Source organism: Amblyraja radiata, chromosome 2 (genome assembly GCF_010909765.2).
Source record: "Amblyraja radiata isolate CabotCenter1 chromosome 2, sAmbRad1.1.pri, whole genome shotgun sequence".
Classification (NCBI taxonomy): domain Eukaryota; kingdom Metazoa; phylum Chordata; class Chondrichthyes; order Rajiformes; family Rajidae; genus Amblyraja; species Amblyraja radiata.
Window position 1 is genome coordinate 49,012,606 of NC_045957.1, and position 14,282 is coordinate 49,026,887.

Consider the following 14,282-nt stretch of genomic DNA (forward strand, 5'->3'; position numbering starts at 1 on the left):
ATCCACCCTCCCTCCTCCCGCCCCCTCCCTGCTCCCCACCTCTCCCCCTCACCCCCCTCTCAGCACCCCCTCTCTCTTCCCCTCACTCTCACCCTCTCTCTCTCCTCCCCTCCCCTACCTTTCCTCCCTCACCCACCCTTCCTCTTCTCTTCCTCTCCACCCACCTATCCCTCTTGCCCCCCTCTCTGTGTGTGTCTCTCTCTCTGTCTCTGCCCCTTCTCTCTCTGCCCTCACTCTCTACCCCAACCCCCCCCCCTCTCTCTAGATGTGACTGCAAGTTGGGGGCTATGCGTCAGTAGATAGGGTGGTTATGGGGTAAAAGGAGCAAATTAATAATATTAATATAATATCAAGGGGGGTGATTAGCGTGAGTGCGGGGGGGGGTGATAGTTAGTGTGTGTGACGCTGCATGCCGCCTCCCTCCCCACCGCACATTGGGGGCACAGACCCAACGGGTCTGCACTTGGTCTAGTAGAGTCATAGAGTCATACAGCTTGGAAACAGGTCCTTCAATCCAACTTGCCCACACCGTGTCCCAGCTACACTTGTCCCACCGGCCTGCGTTTGGCCCATATCCCTCCAAACCTGTCCTATTCATGTACCTGTCTAACTGTTTCTTAAACATTGCGATAGTCCCTGCCTCAACTACCTCCTCTGCAAGCTCATTCCTTACACCCATCACCCTTTGTGTGAAAAAGTTACTCCTCAAATTCCTATTAAACCTTTTCCCCTTCACCTTAAACCTATGTCCTCTCGTCATCGAATCCCCTACTCTGGGCAAGAGATTCTGTGCATCTACCCGATCTATTCCTCTCATGATTTTATACACTTGTTCTGGTTCTTTCATGTACTTTTCATTGAACCAGGTTTTGCCCTTGTTTTGTCTCAATAAATAATAACTTAACTTCAAATTCCAGTCCATTGTACCAAAGTTGCTGACTCTCATTGGGGTTCATTTCTATTGATACCACAGATACCACAGAAGAGAAAGAGATTAGTTAAAACAAATGTAGGTCCCTTGCAGTCAGCAACAGGTGAATTGATCATGGGGAACAAGGATATGGCGGACCAATTGAATAACTACTTTGGTTCCATCTTTACTTACTTACTTAAGGAAGACATAAATAATCTGCCGGAAATAGCAGGGGATGGAGGAACTGAGTGAAATCCAGGTGAGCCAGGAAGTGGTGTTAGGTAAATTGAATGGATTAAAGGCCGATAAATCCCCAGGGCCAGATAGGCTGCATCCCAGAGTACTTAAGGAAGTAGCTCCAGAAATAGTGGATGCATTAGTGATAATTTTTCAAAACTCTTTAGATTCTGGAGTAGTTCCTGAGGATTGGAGGGTAGCTAATGTAACCCCACTTTTTAAAAAGGGAGGGAGAGAGAAAACGGGGAATTACAGACCAGTTAGTCTAACATCGGTAGTGGGGAAACTGCTAGAGTCAGTTATTAAAGATGGGATAGCAGCACATTTGAAAAGTGGTGAAATCATTGGACAAAGTCAGCATGGATTTACGAAAGGTAAATCATGTCTGACGAATCTTATAGAATTGTTTGAGGATGTAACTAGTAGAGTGGATAGGGGAGAACCAGTGGATGTGTTATATCTGGACTTTCAGAAGGCTTTCGACAAGGTCCCACATAAGAGATTAGTATACAAACTAATTGGGGTATTGGGGGTTCACACGGTATTGGGGGTTCAGTATTGATGTGGATAGAGAACTGGCTGGCAAACAGGAAGCAAAGAGTAGGAGTAAACGGGTCCTTTTCAGAATGGCAGGGAGTGACTAGTGGGGTACCGCAAGGCTCAGTGCTGGGACCCCAGCTATTTACAATATATATCAATGATTTGGACGAGGGAATTGAATGCAACATCTCCAAGTTTGCGGATGACATTAAGCTGGGGGGCAGTGTCAGCTGTGAGGAGGATGCTAGGAGGCTGCAAGGTGACTTGGATAGGCTGGGTGGTGGGCAAATGCATGGCAGATGCAGTATAATGTGGATAAATGTGGTTATCCACTTTGGTGGCAAAAACAGGAAAGCAGACTATTATCTAAATGGTAGCCTAAAGGAAAAGGGGAGATGCAACGAGACCTGGGTGTCATGGTACACCAGTCATTGAAAGTAGGCATGCAGGTGCAGCAAGCAGTGAAGAAAGCGAATGGTATGTTAGCATTCATGGCAAAAGGATTTGAATATCGGAGCAGGGAGGTTCTATTGCAGTTGTACAGGGTCTTGGTGAGACCACACATGGAGTATTGCGTACAGTTTTGGTCTCCAAATCTGAGGAAGGACATTATTGCCATAGAGGGAGTGCAGAGAAGGTTCACCAGACTGATTCCTGGGATGTCAGTACTTTCATATGAAGAAAGACTGGATAGACTCGGCTTGTACTCGCTAGAATTTAGGAGCTTGAGGGGGGATCTTATAGAAACCTACAAAATTCTTAAGGGGTTGGATAGGCTAGATGCAGGAAGATTGCTCCCGATGTTGGGGAAGTCCAGGACAAAGGGTCACAGCTTAAGGATAGAGGGGAAATCCTTTAGGACCGAGATGAGAAAAACATTTTTCACACAGAGAGTGGTGAGTCTCTGGAACTCTCTGCCACAGAAGGTAGTTGAGGCCAGTTCATTGGCTATATTTAAGAGGGAGTTAGATGTGGCCCTTGTGGCTAAAGGGATCAGGGGGTATGGAGAGAAGGCAGGTACAGGATACTGAGTTGGATGATCAGCCATGATCATATTGAATGGCGGTGCAGGCTCGAAGGGCCGAATGGCCTACTCCTGCACCTATTTTCTATGTTACTATGTTTCTATTCCTCATGTGTGGTCTGAGTGAGTGAATATCCATAAATGAATTCACTCCTATTAGTATCAGAAAATTTCAATCTTTTTCTTTCACATTTTGGTGAGTTTCCAGGATAAAATGCCATGGAATAACAGGTGTAATAGTGAAGGTAATGAAGACAATATTCATGAATTGAATGCAATGCAAAGGATCAAATAAGGAAAAAGGTGGTGGCTCACATCATTCATGTGTCCATGTAAATTGTACCATTGACTCTTCATTGATATGGGAACAAAATCTTAAACTACCTCCGCTAAGTATCTTCACCATTTCAGAGACATCTTATCAGACCATTACCCCTCCCCCCAGCTTAATAAACTTATTTCCTCTCCATCCCAGTTCTGACGAATAGTCATTGACCTGAAATGCTAACTCTGTCTCACTCTGAAAGATGTGGCCTGACCTGCTGAGCATTTACAACATTGTCTATTTTATTGTAGATTTCTAACATCTGCAGAATATTTGATTTTCAACTTCATCATTTAGACTCAAACGAGCTGAGAAAGTGGCATAGCAGCACAATTTTAAAGACAATCATGGATTAGCAGTAAATGCTGGTCATGCCAGTGCCACCCACAAAACATTCATCTAATTTATTTTGCCTGGATACTGTTGACAGTGGTGACATTGGGCACTGTTGCAAGTTGTTACATAGCTGGATCTCCCAAAGAAGCTATGGCACGTTTGGCATTGACAAGGTCCTGTACCATGCTATGATCTTCCATATCTAAATTTGCAGAGCTTGAATGGGAGAAGATATCTATCTACACTATTACTAAAACTCTCATCTTGACCACTTCCGGTCCGTTGTAATTAAATTTGTGCAAAACAGTACCCAATATCGCAAGGATTTATTTGCCACCTTACTCACCGTTCGCCTCTGCTCCAAGGCTTCAAGTTTTGTTCCGATCGGTGAAATATGGGAACGCCTGTCAGTCACCATGAAGGTAACACCTCTTCTGGCACCCACTGGAGAATAAAACCCCAGAGGTGGCGCTGAGTAAACAAACCATGCTGATTGAGTCTGCAAGAGACGAGTCGGGAAAGCTGCTGTGTGGAGTCGGGAAAACAACTCTGTGGAGTCGGTAAAACAACTGTGTGGAGTCGGGTAAGCCGCTGTGTGGAGCCGGGAGGTGCTGTGTGGTGCCACGGCCGGTGGCCGCTGAGTGGAGACCCCCCCCCCACACTATCCCTCCCCCCCACACCATCCCTCCCCCCACACCACCCTTCTCCCCACAAACCTCCCCCCCACACCTCCCCCCACCACCTCCCCCCACCACCCTCTCCCCCACCCCCTCCCCCAACACCACCCTCTAACCACACACACACTCCCCACCAACCCCCTCCCCCACACCCCCACCCACACACACACACTCCCACTGGCCCCTCCCCACACCCCCTTCCCTATCCCCCCTACAACCCTACTCCCCCACATCCCCCTGCCCCACAGCCCCCCTCCCATCCCACTCTCCCACACCCCCTCCCCCACACCGCCCCCCTCCCCTCCCCGCCCCCTCCCCCACACAATCCCACTCCCACACACACCCCTCTCCCCTACTCCCCAACACCCCCCTCCCACACCCCCCCCCCCACTCCCCCACACCCCCCTCCCCCACACCTCCCCCTCCCCCACACACACCCCATCCTCCACACGCCCCCACCTCCACACCTCCCCCCCTCCCCCATACCACCACCCCCTCCCCCACACCGCCCCCTCTCCCACACCATGGTGGAATATTGCATTTGGGGAATGGGGTGCAATGGGGGACCAGGCCTCCCATGTGACTGGGACCCAACGGGTCCCACTTAGTCTAGTTTATAGGTAAAAAGGACGTTTGACAAGTGGGGGGATTTTAAAGGTGGGATTAGGAGTTCTGGGATGGTATATTTTTGTTAGAATTAAAGATATTCAACCTATTAAAAATAGTTGTAAGAATTTTACAGAGTTTGTACGTTCTCACTGTGACCATGTGGGTTTTCCTGGGTGCTCCAGTTTCCTCCCACACCTCAAAGACATCCAGGGTTGTAGGTTAATCGGCTTCAGAAAAAATTGTAAATTGGGCCTAGTGTGCAGGATTGTGCGAGCGTATGGGGATCACTGATCGGCATGGACACAGTGGGCCGAAGTCCCTGTTCCCGCCCTGTATCTCTGAAATAAACAAAACTAAATTGTTAACAATGCAATAATTGAACCCAAAACATTTAAATACATTGGTAAACCATAATAAAACAATTCAAACTATGCAAATGAACTAAAAGGCAGCTTGATTTCTCAAAGCTATTCTTCTCTATTGATATGATGAATATTGTGCTCTATTTGAGAGGATTTCTCATTATAATACATGCACAGTTGTCACAAGTTTGCATTCTTCTACTGAGAAGAGAGCATAGCTGGAGAGTCCCCAGAGAATAAATGCCAGGGAAGTTCTGCATGTTTGGAAATCCTGAACCTGCTGACACTTACTTGGAGAAACTCCAGCAATTACGTCCAAATCTGTTGGCATAAATCTTTTGGAATCTACAGCCAAAAGCAGCAAGATTTAAATGAGCATCATCATTATGACTGTGACTTTCAGATAATGAAGATCATCTCATAATAAATGATTTTTGTTTATCTCTGCACAACTTTAATTTGGGGTATCTTGCACAAAATAATTTTACTCTTCTATTAGGATATTATTGCAACTACAATCATTGAAAATATTCCGTATTTTGATTGCAAGAGCATATACCAGATTATTTTAAATAGAAATATCTTTGCACTTCAACTGACGATTATTTGAGCTTTGTTACCAGTTACATTATTTGAGCTTTGTTACATAGAGCCATATAGCATTGAAACGGGCCCTTCAGCCCAACTTGTCCATGCTGACCAAATGCCCCAACTAAACTAGTCCTATTTGCCTGCGTTTAGCCAATATCCCTACAAACCTTTCTTATCCATGTACCTGGCCATGTGTCTTGTAAATGCTGTTACACTATCTGCCTCAACTACCTTCTCTGGCAGCTTGTTCCATGTACCCACATGGAAAACGTTGCCCCTCAAGTTCCTATTAAATCTTTCCTCTCTCACCTTAAACCGGGTCTGGTTCTTGATTCCTCATCCCCTGAGTAAAAGATACTTACCAATTGACAATTCATCCTGTCAATTCTCCTCACGATTTTATGCACCACTATGAGATCATCCCTTAACCTCCTTAAAGTCCTGCCTGTCCAAACCTAGTTCCTATAAAATGCAAGCCCTCAAACCCTACAACTTTCTTACACTCTTTCCAGCTTAATGAAATCCTTCCTGTAGCAGGGTGTCCAAAACTGAACACAATACTTAGCAATGTTACAAATTTTGGGATTTTAAAAATCAAGTCTGTAATTTATCCCATCAGATAAAGCATAAAAAGAAGTTTAATTTGACACCTAATTCACTTTCATATCTTCAGTATTAAAAAAGTTATGGTCATTTTCATACTCGGAAATTAGTTCCCTATTGCTTTTCCATTGACTTAACACAAAAGCTGAGATCGAGGACAGTCAAAAGCCCATAACTTTCTTAAAAATTAAGAGAACTGAAAGAAAGTTTCAGTTATTATAGATTGAAGCATTCTGAAACAAATATGAAACAATCTTACTTAGATCACGAAATTAAAGCATATTATTAGTTAGTTACCTAATTGTAGCTAATTACAAATTCAATTACTAGATCTAAACATCTATCCATTTCTTAAGAATAGATTAACATTTTTAAATACCCTAATTTTCCAAATAACATTCACACAAGAATTCACAATATAACATAATTTTTAAATCTCATTGTCATGGATTTACAGGCCAAATGGAAGGAATTTAATGTTTAATACCTGTAAATTAATGGCCATTTATATAATCTTGCGAGTGGGTTTTTCTGGAACGCGATCATTTGGAACGTTGCGGTTGCAGTGAATTTAATCCCCATATTGGCAGGAAAAATACTGCCGGTTCGTATGGGGGGAAAAAATCACCGTTTCACAACGTAAAATGTGAATTAAAAACACTTTTATACATAAAATAAATGGCTTTCATTTACCTGTTCCATACCTGAAATCCGTCCCCGTTGTCGGCGTTGACGGCTTTAGAAGCTGATTTTAAAATTACTCCAGCGCTGAATTTGTTGGGCGATTTAAAACAAAAAAATACACAGAACGGTTGTCGGAACAATTCTTCAGCAAAAGCTTACACTCCAACAATATATAATCCAGGACAAGGTAGGAAAAAAATGCGTTTTAACCCCGCCCCCCCCCCGCTCAAAGGTGCCAAAATCGTGCACACGGCCAGTGGCAGAATTGCAGCGCCGCTGAAGGTAAGTATTGTAACATACCTACAATACTCCAAATGTGGCTTCACTAACATCTTGTATAAATGTAATATAACAACCCAATTTCGATGATCAGTACCCTGACAGATGATGGCCAATGTACCAAAAGCCTTCTTTACCACTCTATTTACCCATGATGGAATTTTCAGAGAACTATATACCTGTACTCCTATATCCCTCTGTTTTCTAAGATTTATAAGGTTGTTGCCAGGACTCGAAGTTGCACAGGGGTCTACCATTCACTGTGAAGGTCTTGCCCTGGTTTGACTTCCCAAAATGTTCCCATTTGAATCAATCCTGCAAAATTAAGATTTATGTCTGGCCGACAACTTTAGTTTATTTATGTATGCCCTACAAATTCCTAATAAAGTTGCTGCAATATGTTGTTATTGAAATGTACAAATTCAATGTCACTTTCAAGCTTAATGCCTTCATTATGTGGAGTTATTGACAAATCATTATTCTTCATCTGGCTACATTTCTAGTAGGGAGAAATAGTAATTATTTTTGCTCCTGACTAAAATTTTGCTTAAGATTCTTCTGCATGGCTGTGCAGTTGGATGCAGAATTTGGATCAGTCAAGGCTTGACAATGCGCTGAATTAGTTAGCTACTTGGCAATCATTGTCTCGGTTTATTTGGTGAGTTATTGAAGAATCAGAAAGACACAGGGAATTTGTCTTCAAAACATGAATGAAGTAAACCAGGGGAAAATACTAGAGCAATGGTGCATTAATGTATTCCTACACTACTAATTTACAAACCTATTATGCCTCTAGCATTAAGGCAACAATGATGCTCATCCAACTCGATTATTAATGTTTTTCAATAGTTTTCCAGCTACACCTCAGTTTTTTTTCCTCTTTAATTCCATGGCGTTTGTCATGTTGTTCTGAGGCAGCCCTGTTTCCATCTGCTTTCAGCGGTCCATTTTCTGTTTTGCTATTCCAATGGTGGATTTGGCTTCAATCTTAAGCACATGGGCAATCTATCTTTAGTACTTCCTGGTAATAATGGTAATCATCTCTTTTTGACCGCCCTGAATACTTCCTTTTCATACCCTCAATTTCCCTCTCCCTTGACTCTCAGTCTGAAGAAGGGTCTCAACCTGAAACGTCTCCTATTTCTTTTCTCCAGAGATGCTGTCTGACCCGCTGGGTTACTCTCGCATTTTGTGTCTGCCTTTTGTACACTTAGATCTGAATTTGAAATTGATCAATGCAAAAGGATAAGGACCTTTCTCAGGGAGAAGGTTGAAATGAAGACAATTTATAGTAATTCCCTGCAATTTCTATGCCTTCTATCGTACAGATAATTATTGAAAGTACGCATCTCTTAATAAATTTTGAATTTAATTTTTATCTTTTAGTTTGATGATTTCCAGACCATATTTAAGTTCTTCAAAATGTTCTTGCCTCTTGATTTTGTTCCAGATACCATGGCTACTGGCACTGTCTATGTAGATCATTGTATTAATAAGGAAATGATCCTCTCTCCATACTGATTGTGGTGAAGCAATGTTTAAGATCATGATACCTGTTTTGTTGCAGTTAGTATGTATGAGTCAAATGGCTTTCTCTTTTACATAGTGTATAAGTTATTGGTGAGCAAGGTGATGTACAAAGTAAAGCTCTTTGGGAGGTGTGAAACGTATCCATGTTTGGGTCTCTTTCCTTTAATTGAATGCCAAATTACCAATATGTGAAAATATTGAGGAAGATTTTAGACCTAACACAAACATATTGACTCCAAAACCAGTCCCACTGTGATCAACACTGCATGGAAGTTTGGACTAGAAGCCTTTGATGAGACTGATTGTGCAGACACTGATGTCAAAAACCTGCAGAGCATGCCACAAGCCAGTTCTGTAAAAGTTATTAAAAACCTTCTCAAAATATGTGAGGTTTATAAACAGTTGTAGCCGCTATTCTGAGCATCGTTCTGTGATGTTTCATAAAGTTCTGGTGTGTGAGCCTTTTCCAAAACTGGTTTTGAACTTTCTGAGAACACCGTCAGCTGCCTGCTCCTTTCTTATTTACTTCACCATAACCCCAATGGGTCCATTCATCTGCTGTTTTTTTAATTTCACAGGCTGATGCACAAAAAGGCCCCAAGTCTGTCCTTCCCAAAGCTTTCAACTTGTTTAAGGAACTAATGACTTGGATGGTTTATTCCTTTGTTGGAATATCTGGGTTGATATCTAGATTTTCTTCTACTTTCCAGATGTTTTCTTTCCATTAGATGGAGCTTAGATAGTTTATTTTAGTTTAGTTTGGTTTAGTTTAGTTTACTTTAGTTGAGTTTAGCTTAGTTTTGAGGTACAGTGCAGAAACAGGCCCTTGAGCCCACCGAGTCTGCGCTGACAAAGTGATCTCTGTACATTAATACTATCCTACACCCACTTAGGGACAATTTATAACTTTACCAAGCCAATTTACCTACAAACCTGTACATTTTTGGAGTGTGGGAGGAAACCGGAGCTCCCGGAGAAAGCCGATGCAGGTCACGGGGAGAACGTACAAATTCTGTACAGACAATCACCCGCAGTCGTGATCAAACCCAGGTCTCTGGCGCTGTAAGGGAGTAACTCTACCGCTGTGCCACCATGCCGCTCTTCAAGTTGTTTCAAGTGCATCTCTACATCTGTTCCTGTTGTCAACAAGTGCCATTATTTGAGTCTGGTGAGCCTATGCATTGATGTCTGTCAATGGCCATTGATCAGCTCTGTCACTTTATTGATGGTCCTTAGTCCGCAAGAGCAGCCGCATTGGTCCGAAAGGTCTGAATGACAATAAACAATTCTAACCTAATCTAATCTAATCCTCTGCATGCACTGCCATTGACATCGTGACATTTTTTTGAAAATCTTCAAATGCATGAAATCCAAAATAAACCAGAAATGCTGAAAACACTCAGTAGTTAAGACAGTAAATGTGGAAAGAGAAACAGAATTGTCAGTAGTTTTTCTACTCCTGAAAACACGTTCTGCAAAGCTTTGGTGGTTTCCCTCTAATCTCTATAATCTTGGGTCCAGTGCCTTCGTTTCCAGAACATGTCCAGTTTCTAAAGTTTTCCATCCATGGGTAAAATCCTTTAATCTGCCTTTAGGCCAAACAGGCTTCATTGTTTTTTTAAATAAATTGTTACCACTTTGTCCCATTTCCAGCTGATCTCCTCATTTGATTCCCCTCTTCTCCAAGTGCTTGAAACCTGTTCTTTAATCGCAGAAACAAGGTTTTAAGTATTTCAGCTGACTTCAGCTTGTCATCAGCATGATGTTGACTTGTTATTTGCTTGGTGTGTCCAAACCTCTCCGTTTTTACCCACCACATAATGATGCTCACTGCCAACATCAGTCTTCTCTCATAGATCACCACATCATTAATTTAGATTTAATTTATACCATTCAGAAAATACTGTCAGATTGTGAATTATAAAATATTGAAATAATATTTAGCTGATGACCTGATGGTTTATATTGCAAAAATCAACAATTCATTCATTGTACCGTACCCAGCTATTGCTGTCTCATAGTATCAAGTGCAGAGTACCCGGTACTGTAGAGACTTCCAATTAATTTTGTATAAGAATCATTAAGACCATCAAAGTTATCCAAATAAAACCAGCTTCAGAATGTGAATGGAGAACTTGAGCAATATCCTAAGTTTTCACAAGTGTTCGGAGTGGAGGCCTGTTAATTCTTTCTCCTTGGTGATTATCTCTTTGTAAAAATGCCATCTGGTTTATGTCTCTCCATTGTCTTTGCCTGCAGCTGCTGGACTGAACTTGCATCATCCACCCCATGGTTAATGCCATAATGCTACGTTGTAATGAAATATTCCATGTTCCAATAGCTCAGGGGAACATTTTCTAATTTCTCATTTTGCTCTTTTAAAAATAATCTTGAACTTGCGGCACCATCTCTATTATTTTTTCCTTTTTATTCATTTTTTGATGTTGCTGACAAAGCTAACATCTATTTCCCATTTCTACTTGCCCATGAGACGCTGATGCCGTGAGCTGTCTTCTTGAACCATTGCAATCCTTTTGGTGAAGTCACTGCTAAGTTGGGAGCTCCAGGCTTCAGAACCCGCAACAATGATGAGCAGGGAATATATTTCCAAATCTTAATGTTGTCTGACTTGGTTAGAGCTTGGTGGTGTTGCATTCCACCTGCTGTCCTTATCCTTCTTGTTGGTTGATATTGCAGGATTAGAAACTACTTGGAGTAACTACATAGCAAAAGGATTTGAGTATAAGAGCAGAGAGGTTCTACTGCAGTTGTACAGGGTCTTGGTGAGACCACACCTGGAGTATTGCGTACAGTTTTGGTCTCCTAATCTGAGGAAAGACATTCTTGCCATAGAGGGAGTACAGAGAAGGTTCACCAGACTGATTCCTGGGATGGCAGGACTTTCATATGAAGAAAGACTGGATAGACTCGGCTTGTACATGCTAGAATTTAGAAGATTGAGGGGGGATCTTATAGAAACTTACAAAATTCTTAAGGGGTTGGACAGGCTAGATGCAGGAAGATTATTCCCGATGTTGGGGAAGTCCAGAACTATGGGTCACAGTTTAAGGGTAAGAGGGAAGTCTTTTAGGACCGAGATGAGAAAATCATTTTTCACACAGAGAGTGGTGGATCTCTGGAACTCTCTGCCACAGAAGGTAGTTGAGGCCAGTTCATTGGCTATATTTAAGAGGGAGTTAGATGTAGCCCTTGTGGCTAAAGGGATCAGGGGGTACGGAGAGAAGGCAGGGATGGGATACTGAGTTGAATGATCAGCCATGATCATATTGAATGGCGGTGCAGGCCCGAAGGGCCGAATGGCCTCCTCCTGCACCTATTTTCTATGTTTCCATGTTTCTATGGAGTAGCCACAATGAGTAACTCTAGTGCACCTTATAGATAATACATACAGAAACTACAGTGCACCCATGGTGAAACGAAAATGAATGTTTTGAATAGGTTGAAGGGGTGCCAATAAAATGGTCTGATTAATTCCTGGATTAACAGGAACTGCAGATGGTGGAGTTTTCACAAAAGACACAGAAGAATCCCGACCTGAAACATCACCTATCTATTTTCTCCAGAGAAGTTGCTTGATCAGCTGAGTTACTCCAATACTTTGTGTCCTTTCATCCTGGATTATGTTGAGCCTCTTGAAAATTTGTGGTGGTGCTCTGACATAAGCATGTGGGTGGTATTACGTGAGAAATAACATGAAATGCTGTCCACTTACCTGAATGAATGCAAGTATGGTGGATAATGAAAAGGCTTTAGAATGCCAGGAGATGAATCACTCATCGCAGGTCACCCTGCCTCTGACCTGCTCTTGTAGCAATGATATTTACGGAGCTGATCCCGTTTTGGTTCCTGACCCCCGGAATGTTAATGGTGGAGAACTTGGCAGTGGTAAGGCCCTTGAAAGTCAAAATATGTGCTTAAGTGTTCTCTTGCTGGACATGTTTATTACATGGCACTCTAGTAGAATTAAGGTTAGTTTTCTCTTACCAGACCCTGCCTCAATATGGTCTAGATCTTTCTCCACACATGCACGGGATTCTTTATTAGCTGAGGAGTCACATGGTCATTACCATATATTCATACTGCACAGAAACAAGTCTTCCTTGTCCATGCCAAACTCAAATACTTATTTATATTAATCGAACTTACCAGCACTTGGTCCATACCTTTCTATGCCTTGGCAATTCAAATGATTATCTAGATACTTGTTAATCTAGTCAAGTCAAGTCAAGTCATGTGTCCCAGATAGGACAATGCAATTCTTGCTTGCTGCAGCACAACAGAATATTGTAAGCATGAATACAGAATAGTTCAGTTCAATTCAATATACACATAAATAAACAGATAACATGCAATAGGCTGTTACAGTTCAGTCTGTTTGTTGGCGAGTTTAATTGCCTGATGGCTGTGGGGAAGAAGCTGTTCCTGAATCTGGATGTACCAGTTTTCAGGCTCCTGTACCTTCTACCCGATGGTAGTGGAGAGATTAATGTGCGGCCAGGAAGGTATGAGTCCTTGATGATGCTGGCAGCCATTCTGAGGCAACAACTGCGATAGATCCCTTCGATGGTGGGGAGGTCAGAGCCGATGATGGACTGGGTAGTGGTCACAACTTTCTGCATTCTTTTCCGCTCCTGGACGCTCAAGTTGCCGAACCAAGCCATGATGTAACCAGTCAGCATGCCCTCTACTGTGCACTTGTAGAAGTTCGAGAGAGTCCTCTTTGACATACCGACTCTCCGTAATGTTCTCTGGAAGTAGAGGCGCTGTTGGGCTTTCTCTATAGTTGCATCAGTGTGCTGGGACCTGGAAAGATCTTCGGAAATATGCATGCCCAGGAATTTGAATTTCTTGACCCTTTCCACCATCATCCCATTGATATAAACGGGATTGTGGGTCCATATCCTACCCCTTCCAAAGTCCACAATCAGTTCCTTCGTTTTGCTGGTGTTGAGAGCCAGGTTATTGTGCTGGCACCATTTGGTCAATCCGTCGATCTCACTTCTGTACTCTGACTCATCCCCATCAGTGATTCGTCCCACAACAGTGGTGTCGTCGGCGAACTTGATGATGGAGTTTGCACTATGTCCGGCTACGCAGTCATGAGTATAGAGTGAGTAAAGCAGAGGGCTGAGCACGCAGCCTTGAGATGCTCCCGTGCTGATTGTTATTGAGGAAGACACATTTCCACCAATACGGACAGACTGTGGTCTGTGGATGAGGAAGTTGAGGATCCAATTGCAGAGGGATGCGCAAAGACCTAGATCTGAGAGCTTGGTAACCAGCTTGGAGGGGATGATTGTATTAAATGCTGAGCTGTAGTCAATGAATAACAACCTGACATATGAGTTTTTGTTGTCCAAGTGGTCCAGAGAGGAGTGGAGAGCCAGTGAGATTGCATCCATCGTTGATCTGGTGTGGCGGTAAGCGAACTGCAGTGGGTCAAGGATCTTGTTGAGGTAGGAGTCGATATGCGCCATAATCAATCTCTCAAAGCAATTTATCACCACAGATGTTAGTGCCACTGGTCGATAGTCATTGAGGCACGTCACCT